The sequence below is a fragment of the Hypanus sabinus genome, chromosome 2 (assembly GCF_030144855.1).
Source record: "Hypanus sabinus isolate sHypSab1 chromosome 2, sHypSab1.hap1, whole genome shotgun sequence".
Taxonomy (NCBI): Eukaryota; Metazoa; Chordata; class Chondrichthyes; order Myliobatiformes; family Dasyatidae; genus Hypanus; species Hypanus sabinus.
Genome location: NC_082707.1, coordinates 135,695,078 through 135,715,618, shown reverse-complemented (window position 1 = coordinate 135,715,618; position 20,541 = coordinate 135,695,078).

The window sequence follows — 20,541 nt, the reverse complement described above, 5'->3', positions numbered from 1 at the left end:
ATGAGCTGAGCTGTGTCCACAACTCTCTGCAATTTCTTGCAGTCATGTGCAAAGTAGTTGCTATACCAAGCCACTATGTATCCAGACAGAATGCTTTCTATGGTACATTGGTAAAAATTGTTAAGAGTCAAATGGACCATACCAACTTTCTTTAGACTGCTGACGAAGTAGAGGCATTGGTGAACTTGCTTGGCCATGATATCAATGCATTTAGACCATCAGATTTCTGAACGGTTCATGAACACTATCTCCTTTTTTGACTTTTGAATGATTTACTAATAATTAATAATTTTTATGCCTCACACTGCTGCTGAAAAATAACAAAATTCACAATGTATGCCAGTGCTAATAAACTTGATTCTGAAATAATAATAATGCACAGTTGAAGGAGAGTTTCCTAAGGTGTAGGAGAATATTTGTCTTTTGGAGGACGATGTCATGGTTTCTGATATGGATCGATACAGGCAGACTGTTGATGAGATCATTTACATTTTCCCTTCTGTTCTTTTCCCTTACCGCAGCTTTGAACAGTTTAATATTCAAACAATTTTCATAGTCTCTCTCCACCCAGATTTAGTGAGATTACATGGTTTGTTGGCTAACACTCTGTGGCTATTTCACATGATTGTGGCCCATGGCAATGGGATAGTTTCGTGTATATAGCACGAGAGGTCCTTATGAATGGGCTCCAGAAGAGGTGAGCTGTCATAGAGTCATACGACAGGGGATCAGACCCTTCAATTCATGATCCTCTAATACCTTAGGAACCCCCTCCTTGAACTGTGCGACATTACTATGTCAGAATCAGGTTTTTCTGCACTGATATATTGTTTTTATTTTCAGTTCAGTTCAAGACACCCATCTACAGTATTCCTACATTAACAAACAAGAGAAAATCTGAAGATGCTGGAAATCCAAGCAACAGAATGCTGGAAGATCTCAGTAGGCCTGGCAGCATCTATGAAAAAGAGTACAGTTGGCATTTTGGGTACTCTGGAGTCCTGATTTAATCCCGATCCTACATTAACCCAATTTAGTCTCCCCATTTTCTCATCAACCCCTCTCAGATTTGCATACACACTAGAGGTAAATTATTGTAGCCAATTAAGCTTGAATCTGGACTTTTTCTGGCATTCAGGAGGAAACAAGATTCCCTGGGAGAAACCGATGTGCTCACAGAATATGTGCAAACTTGAACCAGATAGTTCTGTGAGTCAGGTTTGACACTGCTGTAAGACAGGAGTTCTACCAGTAGAATTACTGTGCCATCCCAAATTCCATTCTGCCCTGTGCATCGTTTGGTGTAAAGAAGTCCAACTTGCTTCTCTGATCCCACTTCCACCTTCACCCCTTGAAGCAACTAATTCTGCCTTATCAATCTGCAGAAAAATAGGATCTTTACATGAGATTCATGAAGTAAACACCCTGTTTCTTCTTGTTCAGATCCAGAACATTTACTCACACTTTTTAAGTGAAATGTGCAGATGAATTCCTGGATAATTATCTGTGTTGGTTAAGCCTAAAATTCTCCAGAAGTCCTCTAACATGGTTTACAATTGTCACCAAATCTGGAGCATAGAGTGCTAAAGGATGACTATTCTCTAAACAGGCTTCAAAATGACAACAATTACCTGTTCAGTCTTAATCAGTGATTAAGAACAGGTATTTGGACAAGCACAAACCAATCAAAATGCCATGAAGCATGACGAATGAATCAGCAGGCAAGCAGCCACCACATGAATGGGTATCCTACATTGAACATGGGCTACAGTTTTGAAATTAGTTAACTGTTTGTCTCAGCTACTTCAGAGGATAGCAGCCAAAGTACCTGTAGAAATTTGCCACAACATGCCATTTCTCCAAGTGCAAGCTTTGAGGAAATTGAATTCTCTAATTAATTGGAGGAAATAAAATACTTCCTTGCAAGCCGACAATCCTTTAAAGTGGTCTTATTTGGTCCCGTATACTTCTTTCACTATCAGTGATCTCCATATTTTGCAGTTTACTATCAACATCTGTTTAGAAGTTTAAGAACTGGGGGCAGAGGGAGAAACTCTTGGTCTTCTGGTTCATGATGGAAGCTTCTCCAAGGACAGTTGTCTTGTTGTGGTGGAGAGTCTTGTGAATTCCTGAGATCCTTGGAGCGATGTCCTCTCGAGCTTAGCTCCTGGAAGGGTCAGCCATGCTGGTAAGATTAAGGGGAAAGTCCCATTAAAAGTGTTCCAAACAAGACCTCAGTAGTGGAACTGGTGGGAGAATATGACATGTCATAATGGTAGTGAAGGCAGAGGAAGGCTGCAGCAGTGAAGGGTCCCCAGTTGTCTTGTATTCCTTTCCGCTGGACCCTGACTCCGATCCGCCAAGGATCTTGTGGCGATTGCCCATGCATCAGCCTTCCCTCGTTAAACAAAGTCATGCACAGGCATTCTCCATTAAGGGAATAACTCCTCTGAAGAACATCATACTCGACTTGAGTTATTGCACTACCACATGATGGAAGACTCTGCTAGTGGAGGAAATCAGATTTGAAGATTCTTTTTAAAAAGGACATTTTGTTAACTCATCCTTGTTAAGCTGTTCCAGAAGCTATCTCTAACAGTTATGTATTACGGTTGTTCACTCCTGTTCTGGTGAAATCAAAGTGTTACTAAATGAAATAATTTCTTGTAGAGTCACTCTGCTTTTGAAAAAATGACAGAAAAGTACCCAGATTCATTGTTTGGATGCAAGTGATTATTAATTTGTGTGGATGGAGCATGAAAATAAATATTAATCATGCAATATGTTTCCTTCTGTTGCAGTGAGCTATGTTTAACTAGAGTATAACTTGAGGTGAAGTTATATCTGAACTTATCTGTATTCGATCATTGTAAAATGATGGTGACAGCGTATATAAACCTTGACTTTTTATCACCATTTTATTTATTCAAACTCACTTGTGGGTCTTCCAAAGATCACACACTTTTGTGAAGTTGCCATTAAGTGGGAGGTCCAGGCACTTTTTCAGAGAAGAAATGTTTGGAGGCTGTTTGCTTCCCATTCCTTCAATGATCAGCAGTTTCAATGGCCTGCAGACTGCCAAGAATCTATTGAGCTCCAACCGAATGAATCATTTATCTAATGTGCAAGAAGCCTACATACAGCAGATTAGAAATGATTAAAAATCAAATTTGCATTTTTTAAAAATTCTAATGCAAACATCCTGAAGGAAATTTATATATAAATATATATATTTATATATATATATATATATATACACAACGAAGTCTACACATAAGAAAATGTATATTTTCCAGGCCTCTGCAAAGACTCAAGAGAACGATGGCAGTGAGGTAATTTTCCTATTCTGACAGAATGTAAGTACAGTCTCCTGCTGATCTCTTTCTGAGACAGGCTATTTTTGTTCAGGGAAAAATGAACCATTTCAAAAGAAAAAACAACATTAAAAGCCAGGGGTGACATTAAATAAGAGACCTTGGTGGAGACATCAGGGAAATGAAAGGGGGGAAGTGGGTGCATTTGCAAAATCGTCCTTGAAGGGTGATCCAGCCTCACACATAACTTGAATCAAGTGACAGTGGGTAAAATAATTCCTATTAGTTTGTTTCTCATAAAATCCCTGACTCACGAGTTACCAGAGTTATTGAGTAGAGGTTGCAGAGACTGAAATACTTGCTCTTATATGGTGTGCTGACCACGACTATGACATTTCTATCCTCTTGCATTTCATCGGAAATTGCACAAAAGCTGGTTAAACGCCAAATTCCCAGATGCCATACCTGAACACTACCAGTGGGGTGTTTGTTGACTTTGGTTTGCATGACTACTCAGCAAGCTCTGTGATGTTTGGCTTCAGCTTTCTGGAAAAATAATCAGTCTCTGACCCCATCAACCCACAGGATGTGAAAGACCACTGGTAGCAGAGATCTCACTGCTTCTGCAGATCCCTGCATTATCTTTGCTCAGAGCAGTGAAGGGCTGAGGTCATCCATCCCCTCTGGGTTGGAAGGATGGGAGCTTGCGTTTGAGGTTACTGCAGGGCTGTTATTATGTTTTGCTTGCCTATCAACCCAAGGCACAGCTTACTGGGAGCTGGGACCAGCTGCCATTCTTTGTCGAGGAACGGGGGGGGGGGGGCATTCTGATTACCTGGGCCAAAGAAAAAGAATGAGATGGAGGCGGCCATTGAAGATAGTGAACATTCTCATAATGAAGACCAGTCAAGGGGGAAGCAGTCAACCTATTCTCCAGACCGATTGTCTGATCAAAAGCACAAAGCTAGCAGTATCCTCTGACCTGGTGCTCCTGTACCTTTAGGCCACATGAGAGCTGTACTAATGACATACAAAGGCCTATGTCTAATGAAGTTCAATGACTCTTTTTCCACTTCTCTCTACTCTAACCACCACAACACCCCCACCAACGTTCCTCTTCCTTTCCTCACATATTCAAGGGGTCAGATGAAAACCATGTCTAAAGCAGCTGGGAAGAACACCAAACAAGGGTCTGGAAGAGCCTTTGAAAAATTATTCCTCCTGAAAGAACATGTCATGAGCCCAGACAACCTCACCTTTGATCAACAGCTATGCTTTTGGGAATGAACAGTGGGAGAAAGTTTTGTGCAATACAAGATGATTTTGAAAACTAACCGGATGGTGCATATCATTTACTGATTAATCCACAGCATAACAAAGATATACCTCAAGAATAAGTAACACAAGCCTGTAAAAAAACCCAATGAATTCTGTGGAATTACAAAGGCTGCTACTAACACCAATATCTTTCTCTGTTGCCAGCTGCTCACATCCTAGTAGCATCTAACCTGCCTCTCCCCAAGCCATCCCATTCTCCACCCCATTGGCAAGATTCTTATCACCACACAACTGACCAGCCCATTCACATGAACAGGTTCTTGGGCTTTCAACATGCACTGTCTATGAAAATCTCAAATCAAGTTTAAATATCATTCAAACCATGCATAGATACAGCTAAATAATAGTGTTCCTCTGGCGCAAAACATTCAAAATAGCAAGCAAACATTCAAAAATAGCAAGTAACGTAATTCAAAATAGCAAGAAATGTAATTCAAAATAGCAAGCAAAGAAACATATTCACTCGAACAAAAAAAAATCTACTCCCTGATGCTAATGCCACATGATTCCAATGGACCCTAACAGCTGTTGGTCTTACTGACATTCCTTGCTTTTCTGTGTGAGATTAAATGTTCTTATAAGCAGAGAGCCAGATAAAGACCAAATTTAAGATATCCTTAAACCAAGTATCATCACTTTTATCATGGCTGGGAAATAATTTTTGGGTTCATCCTGATTAGATTGTAGATGATTGGTTTAACTCAGGCATAAGCTCAGTGAGTCCACCTATGGGATTTTCATGCAAACAGATTTAGTGTCAATTGCACTTCAGGTGAAAGTAACCCCAGCCACAGTAAGTGTCGCTTCCACAAAGTGATTTGAGGGTGCCTGGAGTTGAAATTGCAATATCTTTCTATTAGGAAATTGGTTTATTATTGTCGCATGCACTGAGGTATAGTGAAAAACTAATCTTGCATATTGTCCATAGAGATCAATTCATTACACCAGTGCATGGTGTAATTACAAGATAAAATCAGAAACAAAATCAGGTTTAAGATCACTGACATACTGAACGTCATGAAAATTGTTTGCAGCAGCAGTAACAATGCAATATGTAAAATTACTATAATTTTTTAAATTAATTAATAAATAAACATGAACAAACAAACAAACAAATAAATAAATATAGGAATGAATAAATAAATAAATACAGTGCCTGTAAAAGTATTCACCCCCCTCCCCCTTGGAAGTTTCCATGTTTTACTTTTTTACAACATTGAATCACAACGGATTTAATTTGGGTTTTTTGACACTAATCAACAGGAAAAGGCTTTGTGTCAAAGTGAAACAGATCTCTCCAAAGTAACCTGAATTAATAACAAATATAAAGTACAAAATAATTAATTGCTTAAGTATTCAACCCCTTTAATATGACACATCAAAATCACCACTGGTGCAGCCAATTGGTTTTAGAAGCCATGTAATTAGTTACATGGAGATCTGTTTTTGGAGACCTGTGTGCTGTCAAGGTGTTTCAATTGTTTGTAATAAAAGTTCACCTGTATCTGGAAGATCCAATGGCTGCTGAGTCAGGATTCTGGCAAAAACATGAAGACAAAAGAACACTCCAAGCAACTCTGTGAAAAGGTTACCGAGAAGCAAAAGTCAGGAGATGGATACAAGAACGTTTCCAAGTCAGTAATTATCCCTTGGAGCACAGTTAAGTCAATCATCTAGAAATGGAAAGAATATGGCATAGCTGTAGATCTGCCTAGTGCATGCCATCTTTAAAATACTGAGTGACCGTGCAAGAAGGGACTGGTGAGGGAGGCCACCAAGAGACCTATGACAACTCTGGAGGAGAAACAAGCTTCAGTGGCTGAGATGGGAGGGACTGTGCAGACAAGAACTATTGCTCGGGTGGTTCATCAGTCACAGCTTTATGAGACAGGAGCAAAGAGAAAGCCACTGTTGAAAAAAAACTCACATGAAATCTCAGCAAGAGTTTTCCAGGAGGTATGTGGGAGACTCTGAAATCAGCTGGAAGAAGATTCTATGGTCTGACGAAGCCAACTGAGCTTTTTGGCAATCAGACTAAATGCTATATTTGGCATAAGCTGAACAGTGCATATTGTCAAAAACACACCATGCATTCTGTGAAGCATGGTGGTGGCTGCATTATGCTGTGGGGATGCTTCACTGCAGCAGGGCCTGGAAGACTTGCAATGGTAGAGCGTAAAATGAACGCAGCAAAATACAGGGAAATCCTAGAGGAAAACCTAATGCAGTCTGCAAGAGAATTGTGACTTGGGAGAAGATCTGTTTTCCAGTAAGACAATGACCACAAGAATAAAGCCAAAGCTGTACAGGAATGGCTTAAACACATCAAAGTTAATGTCCTGGAGTGACCAAGTCAAAGTCCAGACCTCAATACAATTAAGAATTTGTGGCTGGACTTTAAAAGGACTGTTGACTGATGATCCCCATACAATCTGACAGAGCTTGAACAGTTTTGTAAAGAAGAATGGGGAAAAATTGCAGTGTCCAGATGTGCAAAGCTGATAGAGACCTATCCACACAGACTCAAGGCTGTAATTGCTGCCAGAGGTGCCTCTACCAAATACTGACTTGGCAGGGGTGAATACTTGTGCAATCAATTATTTTGTGTTTTATATTTGCAATTAACTTAGATCACTTTGTAGAGATCTGTTTTCACTTTGGCACAAAGTATGTTTTTCCATTGATCCATGTCAAAAAGCCAAATTAAATCCATAGTGATTCAATGTGGTAAAACAATAAAACATGAAAACTTACAAGGAGGGAGGGTGAATACTTTTTATAGGCGCTATAAATAGTGTAAAAAGACAGCAAAAACTGAAGGATTCATGGTCCATTCAGAAATTTGATGGCAGAGGGGAAGAGCTATTCCTAAAATATTGAGTGTGTGTCTTCACACTCCTACGCCTCTTCCCTGATGGTAGTAATAAGAAGTGGACATATCCTTGATGGTGAGGGTCCTTTTTTTTAATTAAAAAAAATATTTATTTATTTATTAAATTTTAGAAATTACAAAGAATAAATGTAATAGTAAAATAGCAAGAAAGATAATATTAACCCTCCCCTCCCCTTAACCCTCCCCCCCCTTAACCCTTATCTAAAGAAAAAAAAAGAAAGAAGAGAAAGATTGCCTGGATATCGGAGGATCCCCACATGCTCCATGGAGTTCAAAATAATTTTGATATTTATTTTTTACTTTCCCCAATTACTATAATTTTATCTTCAAAGGACCTATGTATTTAATCATATCTTTTGTAAGTATAGGAGCCAAATTTTCAAAAATATATCATATTCATTTCCTAAATTATATGTAATTTTTTCAAGTGGAATACAACTATGTATTTCATTATTCCAACGATCCATAGTTAAAAGGTGAGGGTCCTTAATGATGGATAATCGCCCATTGAAGATGTCCTCGATGGTCGGGAGGATAGTGCCCAATAGTTACAGTTAGAGAGAAGGTGCAAGGTCATAAGAAGGTAGATTTTGTGATGTTAAGAGTTCATCTTATCATACTAGGGAACCATTGAATTGTCTTATAATAACAACAGGATAGAAGATGTCCTTGAGCCTGCTGGTACTTTCAAGCTTTTGTATCTCCTGCCCAATGGGAGGGGAGACAAGAGAGAATATCTGGAGTGGGTGGGGTCTTTGATTATTCTGGCTATTTCACTAAGGCAAAGACAAATGTAAGGAGAGTCCATAGATGGGAGACTGTTTTCCATCATGTATTGAGCTGTATTCACAACTCTCTGCAGTTTCTTCCCATCACAGGCAGAACAGTTACCATACCAAGCTGTGATGCATTGAAATAGCATGCTTTCTGTGGTGCATCGACAAACATTGTTGAGGGTCAAAGAGGACATGCCAAATTTCTTTAGCCTTCTGAGGCACTGGTGAGCTTTCTTGACTGTGGCATCATCATGGTTGGACCAGAAGAGGCTATTGGTGATGGTCACTCCTAGGAACTTGAATCTCTCAACCTCAGCACAGTTAATGTAAATAGGAGGATTTGCACTGCCCCTCACCTTCACCTGAATTTAATGATCATCTCTTTAGTTTACTGACATTGAGGGAAAGATAGTTGTCAGGATTGTTGTCACTAGGCTCTCTACCTCCTTTCTGTTCTCCAGCTCATTATGATTTGAAATATGGCTCACTAGGGTGGTATAATTTGCATCCCTGTAGATGGATTTAGAACAGACTCTGGCTACGTAGAAGTGAAGAAATGTAATGTTTGAAAATAAATTCAATGTGCTCAAAGGCTGTGGACCACTTTAATGGCACTTTCCTTGATTTAGAGAATGAGAAAAGATAAAAGAATTTCTTCACCCAGCAATGAAAAAACATTATGGTGGTAACAAAAATAATGGTTTCTGGGTTAAGGTGGTGCTACTGAAATTGTGAGACAGCTTACTGGTTGTTCAAAGGGAAAGAAATACGACTAAAAACATGACTAATAACACCTTCTCAAAGTAAATTGAGGTCAACCATACTGCAAATAATGAAGAGTAAGTGGAAGCGAAGCTGATTTGTAGAATGAGCTATGCTGGTATATTGCAAAGCCAAAGCACAACATGTTTAAGACGGGGTTGCAGATGGAGTTGTTCATCTTGTTACGATACTGCAACAATGAATATAGAATTGAGACAGGTTTTTTATAAACAAATAAAACATTTATTAAACACTACTCAATAAGAAATGAAAACTAAACAGACGACTAACTTAATTGGAAGTTAACTCCTATATGGCAACTTTAAAAGTTCTTAAAGCGATAAATGCGAACACAGTTCTTAAAAGTAGTAAATGCAAAAGTCCAAATGATTTACACTGTCAATTAGGAGAGACTTTCCTGAAGCAACAAATTCCTCGACAATGTGACGTTACTGCTGATCCCAGCCGAAATATGTCTGCCAGAAGGATTTATGATGAAGGAAATAAAATGGCTTAAAGGCACTGACCTTTCCTTGGTGAATAACCCTGCTCCAGCCCTTTTTGCTCTTAAGCAGGGACTATCTCAGATGCAGATTATTATCTCTTCTGAATGAGGATTCAATAAGGTCGATCCTGTATTACCGATGACGACATCAACTTTACTCGGTCCTTTGGGTCTCCATACTTCCATAACTCTTTACTCTCCCACTGGACTAAACTGGCAGCATTTGGCGAGACTGCTGGCAATAACCTTTGAGAATTAAGACAGAAAGCAAAACTCCACTTTAAAACAAAACTGCGTCATGAGACGAATATGCAGCACAATGGAGTCACTGATGAATTAAGCCACGAACTGACCTGCGTCACAGCAAGGCTTTCCCCTTTTATACCTGTTGAAACAGGCCATCACACGACCTCTCACTGGTGGGAAAATTACATCACTCCACCATCACAAGACCAATTACATCATGGTTATGTGACAGTCACAAGATGCCCACGGGGTATGTAACAATCTGCAATTTGGAGAGGAGTTGATGAGGAAGAATTTTGTTGCCCGTCCACCTAACCCACGTGCAAGGTTTGATCGGTCCAAGCCGAGCCGATTTGGTAAGATCGAGAATGGCTTCAGGCTGTGCGGCCCAAGCATGTTGTCAGGGTCTGGGCTCTAGGGGGAGGCACTACCTGGTGCTTAGTCAATTTAAACAACACTCCAGATAGATTGGAAAGCCTGAGTTTTTGGACCAGAGGTGTGGATCGAGCTGATTTTGCTCACTCTCCCATGTTATTCATGCCTCTCAATGCTGTGCTGAGACTATAAACTGCTTCAGCAGCTGTCATCTCTGGACAGCTCATGGCATTTTTGCCCCACTGATATGGTGAACTGAGACCAAGGCTTGGGCCTACCCCGGCTGCTCTAGGGAGCGGACTTAAGGACTCAATCTCGTTCGAATTGTGTGTGTGTGTGTGTGTGTGTGTGTGTGTGTGTGTGAAGGGTTGGGCAACTGGTGGTCTACAAGTTCAGTAATAAGAGAATGTGTCTCAATGCCTCCACCAAGTAAGGAAAGGTGAGTTTCACAATCACTTGTGTTCCATTGTAACTTTCTACTGTAACATAACTATAACTTTGTTTTATCTAACTCTCTCATAGCTTACTCACTTTTCACCGTACAGCATAACTCTGTGCATGGTAGGTCATGTCTAACCAGTCTTGTAAAGTCTTCAAGAGGTTTTGAGGAAGGTTGATGAAGAAAAGGCAATGAATATTGTCTACATTGAAAAAGTCCCACATGGGAGACTGATCAAGAAGGTTAAATAGCTTTGCATTCAGGATGAAGTAGCAAATTGGATTCAGAGTTGCCTTAGCATGAAAAATAGAGGGCTACGGGTTCGCCTAGGTGGCTCTAAGGTAAGGATATGTTCGGCACAGCTTTGTGGGTTGAAGGGCCTGTATTGTGCTGTAGGTGTTCTATGTGTCTATGTCTCTATACAAAGTGGTAGTAGATTGTTGTCTTTCTTACTGGAGGCCTCTACCAGTGGCAAGGATTGGTGCTGGATTTGTTGTTGTTTATCATATTAATGATTTAGATTATAATATGAAAAACTGGATCAACTAATTTGAGGATGACACCAAGATTGGAGATGTAGTGGAAATTCTGCAGCTGCTAGAAATCCAAAGCAGCACATACAAAATGTTGGAGGAACTCAGCAGGTCAGGCAGCATCTATGGAAGTGAATAGATTGTCGACATATCAGGCCAAGACCCTTCTTCAGGACTGAGAAGGAAGGGGGGAAATGCCAGAATAAGGTGGGGAGGGATGGCGGCTAGCTGCTGGGTGAATGGTGAAGCCAGGTGGGTGGGAAAGGCCAAAGGCCAAGGGCTGGAGAAGAAGGAATGTGATAGGAGAGGAGAATGTACCATGGAAGAAAGGGAAGGAGGGGACCCAGGGGGAAGTAATAGGCAGGTGAAAAGAGTAAAAGTTCGGTTTGGGGCATAGAGGAAGGGGGGAGGGAATATGTTTACTGGAAGGAGAAATTGATGTTCATACCATCAGGTTGGAGGGTACCCAGATGGAATATAAGGTGTTGTTCCTCTGCCCTTACCTCATCTTGGTATGACAGGAGGCCATGGACTGACATGGTGGAATGGAAATGAGAATCTGACTTAAAATGTTAGCTTGTAGTGTGATCTGGACCAGCTGGGAAAATGGGTTGAAAAATGGCAGATAGAATTTAAGGTAAACAAATGAGAGGAGTTGCACTTTGGCAAAACAGAGCGGGGTAAGAATTACACAGAGGGCACTGAGGTGTGTAGAAAATCAAAGGGATCTGGGAATACAGACCTATAATTCCATGAAAGAAGCATACAGGGTGGTAAAGAGACCCTTTGGCACATTGGCCTTCATAAATCAGATCATTATGTACAAGACTGGGGATATTATGTTGAAGTTGAATAAGACGTTAGTGAGGTCAAATTTGGAGCGTTGTGTGCAATTCTGGTCAGCTACCCATAGGAAAGATGTCAATAAAACTGGAAGAGTACAAAGAAAATTTACAAGGATTTTGCCAGGACTTGAGGTCCTGAGTTGCAAAGGTTAGGATTTTCTTCATAGGAACAGAGGAAAATGAGAGGAGAGTTGAGAAAGATATATAATTTTCCACTGAGGTTGGGTGAGACTAAAACCATAGACATAGGGTGAAAGGTGCAATATTTAAGGAGAACTTGCAGGGGTATTTTTATATTTTTTCAGTCAGAAGGTGGTATGAGTATGGAACAAGCTGCCAGTAAAAGTGGTGGATTTGTGTTCAAATACATTTAAGAGAAGGTTGGATAGGTATCTAGATGAGAGGGGTACTGTCTAGGTGTAGGTAGATGTAACTAGGCCACAAAACAGGTCAGCATGGATTAGATAAGCTGAAGGCCATCTTTATGCGCTGTAGTGCTCTATGGCTCCTCATACTTTGCAAGAGAACTCACTCTTCTCCTTATATGGATAAATTTACATTCACATCTACCTGCTCAAGATTCTCACTTGATGTTTACTTTTGAAAATGTACATTTTTCTGTCCCAAAGAAGGGTCTTGGCCCGAAATATTCACTCTTTATTCCTTTCCATAGACAGTCACTGACCTGCTGAATTCCTCCAGCATTTTGTGTGTGTTGCTCTGGAATTTCAGCATCTGCTGAATCACTTGCTCACATTATCCTGACCGTCACTCTCAGGGAAAAATGACAAAGGTTCAAAGGTATTTTATTGTCAAAGTATACATGTACAATACAACTCTGATATTCATCTTCTCCAGACAGATAAACACGAAATACAGAAAAACCATGGGTTGTGGTTGAATGAAAAGACATTAACCTTCTCTACATGAAAGAGAAAAAGAATCAATCTTACAAACCTGAACTACCCACCTCCTCCCTCACACAAAAAAGCTAACAGATCACCAAACAGAAAATGGCAGCTGGGCGTCAAACATAGAACATAGAATAGTACAGCACATTACAGGCCCTTCGGCCCACAATGTTGTGTCGACCCTCAAACCCTGCCCCCCATATAACCCCCCACCTTAAATTCCTCCATATACCTGTCTAGTAGTCTCTTAAATTTCACTAGTGTATCTGCCTCCACCACTGACTCAGGCAGTGCATTCCATGCACAAACCACTCTCTGAGTGAAAAACCTTCCTCTAATATCCCCCTTGAACTTCCCTTCCCTTACCTTAAAGCCATGTCCTCTTGTACTGAGCAGTGGTGCCCTGGGGAGGAGGCACTGGCTATCCACTCTATCTATTCCTCTTAATATCTTGTACACCTCTATCACATCTCCTCTCATCCTCCTTCTCTCCAATGAGTAAAGCCCTAGCTCCCTTAATCTCTGATCATAATCCATACTCTCTAAACCAGGCAGCATCCTGGCAAATCTCCTCTGTACCCTTTCCAATGCTTCCACATCCTTCTTATACAGAGGCGACCAGAACTGGTCACAGTACTCCAAGAGTGGTCTAAATAGAGTTTTATAGAGCTGCATCATTACATCGCGTCTCTTAAACTTGACTTATGAAAGCTAACACCCCATAAGCTTTCTTAACTACCCTATCTACCTGTGAGGCAACTTCCAGGGATCTGTGGACATGTACCCCCAGATCCCTCTGCTCCTCCACACTGCCAAGTATCCTGCCATTTACTTTGTACTCTGCCTTGGAGTTTGTCCTTCCAAAGTGTACCACCTCACACTTCTCTAGGTTGAACACTATCTGCCTCTTCTCAGCCCACTTCTGCATCCTGTCAATGTCTCTCTGCAATCTTCGACAATCCTCTGCACTATCTACACCACCACCAACCTTTGTGTCATCTGTAAACTTGCCAACACACCCTTCTACGCCCACATCCAGGTCGTTAATAAAACTCACAAAAAGTAGAGGTCCCAGAACAGATCCTTGTGGGACACCTCTAGTCACAATCCTCCAATCTGAATGTACTCCCTCCTCCACGACCCTCTGAAGCCAATTCTGAATCCACCTTGCCAAACTTCCCTGGATCCCATGCCTTCTGACTTTCTGAATAAGCCTACCGTGTGAAACCTTGTCAAATACCTTACTAAAATCCATGTAGATCACATCCACTACACTACCCTCATCTATATGCCTGGTCACCTCCTCAAAGAACTATCAGGCTTGTTAGACACGATCTGCCCTTCACAAAGCCATGCTGACTGTCCCTGATCAGACCATGATTCTCTAAACCTCAATCCCCCAAACCCCTCTCTCATAAAAAAACTGCAACAGTAACTTCGAACCCCCAACCTCCTCACTTGCAAAAACCAGTGATAATAACATCGTCCTCAACCCCCTCCCTCACAGAAAAGAACAGCAACAATAGCAACAAACCCCCATCCCCCTCTTTCACATACAAAAATAACAGATCACCCACACAGAAGAAGACCAACAAGAACATCAGACACCAAATCCCCAACTCCTCCCTTGCACGGAAATTGACATATCACCCACGTGCTAATTAGCAACAAGAAAGAAAACCCTGAAAACTGAAGATGAATATAAATTGCAGTCCAATAATCTAAGAATTTCGGAAGCATCTTCCTATCAGTATCAAGGAGAGTGGCTGCACAAACTCAGTCCTTCCATGAAGAGTGACCACTAAGCTGGGGCCAAACGCCGTCACCCTGGCAACGAACTGTCGTTGACTCTGTGGCCTCTGTGAAGAGCGACTGTTGGCCTCCTCTGCCTTTGCCTCATGCTTAGAGTGGATGGGAAGAGGATGTTTCCTATGCTGGGGAAGTCTAAGGCCAGAGGACATTGCCTCAGAGTAGAGGAATGCCCTTTTTGAATGGAAATGAGGAGAAATTTCTTCAGCCAGATGGTGGTGAATCTATGGAATTCATTGCCACAGGTGACTGTGAAGGCCAAGTCATTGGGTATATTTAAGGCAGAGGTTGATAGATTTTTGATCAGTTAGGCATGAAAGGATACGGGAAGAAGGCAGGAGATTAGAGCTGAGAGGGAAATGGAGCAACCATGATGAAATAGTGGAACAGACTCGATAAGCCAAATGGCCTAATTCTTCTCCTACATTTTATGGCCTAAAAGTGAGAGAGTTTTACCTTCAGCCATTTCCCACAATGTTGCACTTGCCCTCTTTCCTCCGAGAGAAAACAATAATTGAGTTCCCCTATTCCCTACATTCCACTTCACCAACCTCTTCAATTCCTCTCAGCTTCAACAAGATTTTCCAGTGAGACACATATTCCCCTCCTCTTTTAGCATTTCATGGCATTTGGCAGTATTTATTTCCCGTTTTATGAAAACCTCTAGCTTGGTTAACTCTTTGAACGAACTGACTAAATAAGCTGCCTTGCACTTTCCATCACTCTTCATATTTAAATTTATCTACAATTTCAGGCTTTTTGTTTTACCATTTTTAATATTAAAAATACACGCACTGTCATCATGTTAAACAAGAAACCGGGACTGATGGAAAAGGAAAAGCCATTGAAAATGTCAGTGCATGAAATGGCAAATGAGGTGGCAACAGAATTAGTACATTACTCGAAAATGATCAGTAGAAATGGTACACCATTTGTTCAAAACATCTGCACCATGTTGGAATGACCAATCTTATCAGCTTTTACAAATCTTCTTGTTTCCATTGCATGTTTGAGCATGCTCCCCCTTTCTGAGGGTCTTCCAGCATCTGAGCACAATCAGTGGTTTGGATCTCCAGGTGCGCTAGTCTGGCCCGACACTGGCTGCAGTAAACTGGCACACGCAGAGCAAAACTATTCAGCAGCATCCACCAGGAATGTCAAAATGCATCACTGCTTGGTGCTGAGGTAAACAGTAAGCCGATATAGATCATTTGTGGAAAAGAACTGTCAGTGAGAGCAAATACCTCATTGGTTATGAATAAGAGCAGACTGCCACACAGGAGATTTAAGATTGTGAACTCTGAAAGAAGCTTGTTTTATAGTTTTTGTTGCCTCCTTTCATGAGGTGTGGAATGTGCAAGATGGTGTTAGTCTAACCTGCATGCAGGCATGCAGGAGAACAGCAGCTTGCCTGCCTGAGAAAGACAGAACAGCCCGCAACTCCCTGCAGCAATTCCAGAAGACTTTTCATAGCCAACATTTTCTTAAACCTCAGCTTACAGCATATTTCATGCATTTCACAAGGGAAGTAGCAGAATGATCATCTTATTTTCATTTGTCCTAATCCTATAAGATGTCTTCAAGGAATGGTGTCTCAAAAAAGTGGTTTCCATCATTAAGGACCCCCACCACCCAGGACATGCCTTCTTCTCATTGTTACCTTCTGGAAGGAGGTACCGAAGCCTGAAAGCCTGACATATGCCAGTGATATTAAATCTGATTCTGATTTGGATCTTGGAAACAAAGAAAGAGATATCAAGCAACAAATATCTGGAAAGTAAGTTAGTGTTTCGGTTTACTTTAACTCCAAAGAACTTACAAATTTCAAGTGCGTTCAGAAAGAAATATGTTAGAATTACCTGGAGATTCTTCATCTTCTAAAGGAAACAACAGTAAGTGCTGCTATATATATGAGACTTTTAATTTGTTCCTCCTTCAAGCAAATCCTAAGAACATAAGGCAAATCAAAATGACATGTAACAGATTTGTATTATTGCAAATAGGAAATACAGGAGCAATGACCGTCAGTGGTCCCACACTGTCATGCTCTATTATTGTGATCTAACATGTGTTGTCCCATTGCTCCTAAAGGTTTTTTTTATTTCATCCTGTTTAAAATGAGTACCATATCATTGTCATAAGGCAGCTATTATGAAAACTTTCACACCCCATTTCTATCTTTCCTTCCAAAGGTGTTGGGTTTTAAATAAACATTTACAAATGCAACCTATAAACCATGTGCATTAAATCAGACCCAGTGAAAGACATTGGTTCCAATAGTTTGGTCCTCACCTTCTATGGTTCATTTGAAAAGTAAATTACATCTGTTTTCATTGGTAGAGGTTTGCATGGATTTGACTTTTTGACTTAGGACTAATTTTTGGATTTGTCCAAATAGCATACACATAAAATGCTGGAGGACCTCAGCAGCTGAGGCAGAAGAATAAAGAGCTGATGTTTCGGGTTGAGACACTTCATCAGGACTGGAAAATAAGGTGGGGGGGGGGGGGAAGAAGCCAGAAGGTGTGGGGAGAGAACAGTGTACAAGCTGGAAGGTGATAGATGAAAACAGGAGGAGAAGGAATCTGATGGGAGAGGAGAGTGGACCATGAGAGAAAGGGAAGGAGGAGGTGTACCAGAGGGAGGTAAAAGGCAAGTGAGAAGAAGAGAAGAGGTAAGAGGTGAGCCAGAATAGGGAATGGAAAAAGGGAGGAGGGGGAGGGGACAGAAATTACCAGAAGTTAGAGAAATCAATGTTCATGCTGTCAGGTTGGAGACTAACAAATTTTTTCAACGCCACAATGCACAGCTATGAATATGTTGCACATATTTACCCATTTTGTTCTTTTTGCTCCTTTTTATTACATCACATGTCCTGCTCTATTGACATTCCCATCAGTCCCATTCTCTCATTTACTTAACTGTCATCATTCACAATCTATACCCCCCAACTATTCTCCTGTCAATTAAGAATATTGCTTTCTTTATTTTAGCAGATTGATGCTAGAGTTCTCTTGACTAATTCAGTGAAATTTCCAGATTACAATGTTTGTTCTAAATGCTTCATTCCAAAATGGCCCAGCTGGATCAAAATTTTCCTGTCATATTTGTCTATAAACTGATTCTTTACAGCAATAATTTTATCTATCTGAAACTTGCAGATTGACCAAGTTAAGTTGGTTCATAATTCTTGCAGCAGGCTTGGTGGTCCGGAGTCCACTATTGCTGAGTGTTGAAGACAGATTGAGCCAGAGACAGGTTCACTGTGCAGAGATCACACGTTTGCATTGGATTGCAAAAAAAGATGACTCAATGCAAACAGCTTGGCTCCTATTCCTAATAAGGAAGGACAAATACGTCAAAAGAACCTGGCATTCCAAGCAAGCTGAGGTTCAGAGCTTTAACCCAAGAATTTTTGAAGAACGCATTTAATAGCTCTGTTATTGGATAGTTGCCTGTTTTAGATTTATTTAACATATGAAGTTATCACACTAAAGACAAATGATTCACTGTCAAGCATCATTTCAGAGGTGTAGTTTGTTTAAGAAGATCGACTTTTCACAGCTAGAGTTTAAGAGGGTTGCATAAATAACTAGTGTGAAAGGGCAAATGTTAAAAATGAGGCAATTAGAAGCATAAAGGAAAATCAAGCAAAATTGTTTTGTGCGTGAATTTGTTTTTGTGTAGTGCTTACTGGGGAAGAGTAACAACACAAATTAGTTCTGACAGAGTCCTCAATCTGAAACATTAGCTCTATTTCTCTTATCAAATGCCGTCTGATATTTTGAGTACTTCCAGTACTTTCTGTTATAACTTCAAGTTTCTAGTACCCTTAAGTTTTGTCCAGTTTATATTTCATGAGCCTGAAAGAAAGTTGTTGTCTCATTTATGAATTAATCCTGAATAGAACACACTGAAAGAACATCTGATTTTGTGTAAGCTAATGGGAATATTGATTCCATTCATATGGGGCCTGGAGCTTAAGCATTCTAGCTTCTGTAGTGCTTTTGATGCTGATGCAAAATTAATTGGATGTACTGAGCTAGTTGGAGCGAATGGCCTTTCGACAAATCTTTATATTAGACTATATAACATAGGAGCACAATTAGGCCATTTGGCCCATTGAGTCTGATCTGCTATTCCATCATGGCTGATATATTATCTCTCTCAAACACATTCTCCTGCCTTCTCCCCATACCCTTTGACACACTTACTAATCAAGAACTATCAGTCTCCAAAGTAATTAACCCAGTGATTTGGCCTTCACAGCCATCTGTGGCAATGAACCAACAGATCAACCTCCCTCTAGCTAAAGAAATTCCTCCTCATCTCCATTCTAAAATGATGCCCCTTTCTTCTGAGGTTGTGCACTTTGGTCCTAGATTCCCTCACTATAGCAACTTTCTTCTCCATGACCATTTTATCTAGGTCTATCAATATTCAATAGGTTTCAATGAGATCCCCCTCATTCTTCTAAACTCTAGTGAGAACCATTGATTGTTCCTCATAAGTTAACCCTTTCATTCCTTGTGAACCTCCTCTGGATGCTTTCCATTGCCAGCAGATGCTTTCCAAGATAAGGGGCACAAACTGTTCACAATACCCCAACTTCTGAATGACTTGGAAGATCAAGTAGGTACAGACCTTTAAGTAGGGAAAGGTTCAACATCATGGTCGGAAGCGAGGCTGTGGGGGGGTGGGGTACTTCAAGCCATGCTGAAACACAGACAAAGCTCCCTCTATCCAACACTGTGCTAGCAAATGTGCAGTTGTTGGAGAACAAGGTTGAAGACCTGAGGGCAAGATTGCTGTTTTAGAGTTCAATCTCTTCTATGTCTGACCGAGACATGGCTTTCTCCAAGCAAACCGGATTCAGTGATCAGATCTGAAGATTTCTCGATTTACAGAATGGACTGAACTGCTGATTCAGGAAGCGCAAAAGTTTGAGGTGTATGTTTCATGATAAACTCTCAGTGGTGCTCTGATATCACACTTTTGTTGAACTCATGTTCCTCTGACCTTAAACACTTCACAGTCAAATGCCATCCACTCTATTTACTTAAGGAGTTCTCCTCCATAATCCTGACCACAGTTTACAAACCACCAGTGGCCGACTAAAATCAAGAGTTTAAGGTTCTACATGATGCTGTCTCCAAGCAAGAAACAGTCCATCCTGACTATTCCAAATCATAGCCAGGGTCTTCAACCAGGCTTATTTGAAGAAAACCCTGCCCAATTACCATCATCATAAAACCTGAAGCATCAGAGGCCTGAACACTCAAGAATACTGTTATACTAAGATAAGGGATGCATACCGTTTTATGCCCAGACCACATTTTGGTAAATTGGATCATTTGGATGTCCTTCTCCTATCTCCATACAAGCAGAGGCTAAAGAGCAAAGCTCCAGTGATTAGGTCAGCAAATAAATGATTGTTGGAGATAGAGAGCGGCTACGAGATTGCTTTGATCGGTCGATCGGGCCTTGTTCAGGCTTCTTCTGAGGACCTGAATGAATACACCGGGTTGCCATGGACTTTATTAAAACAGTTGTAGATGAATGTGTCCCCACAAAATCATTCATAGTCTTCCCCAACCAGAAGCTCCAAATGAGTCATGAGATCCACAATCCGCTGAGGGCCAGATCACAGGCGTTTAAGTCTGATGACCAAAAAAGTTACAAGATGTCCTGGAGTGATCTCCAGAAAGCCATCTCATGGGCAAAATGGCAATTTCAGACTAAATTTAAATCAATGAAGGATGCTTGACAATTGTAGAAGGGCTTGAATACTATCT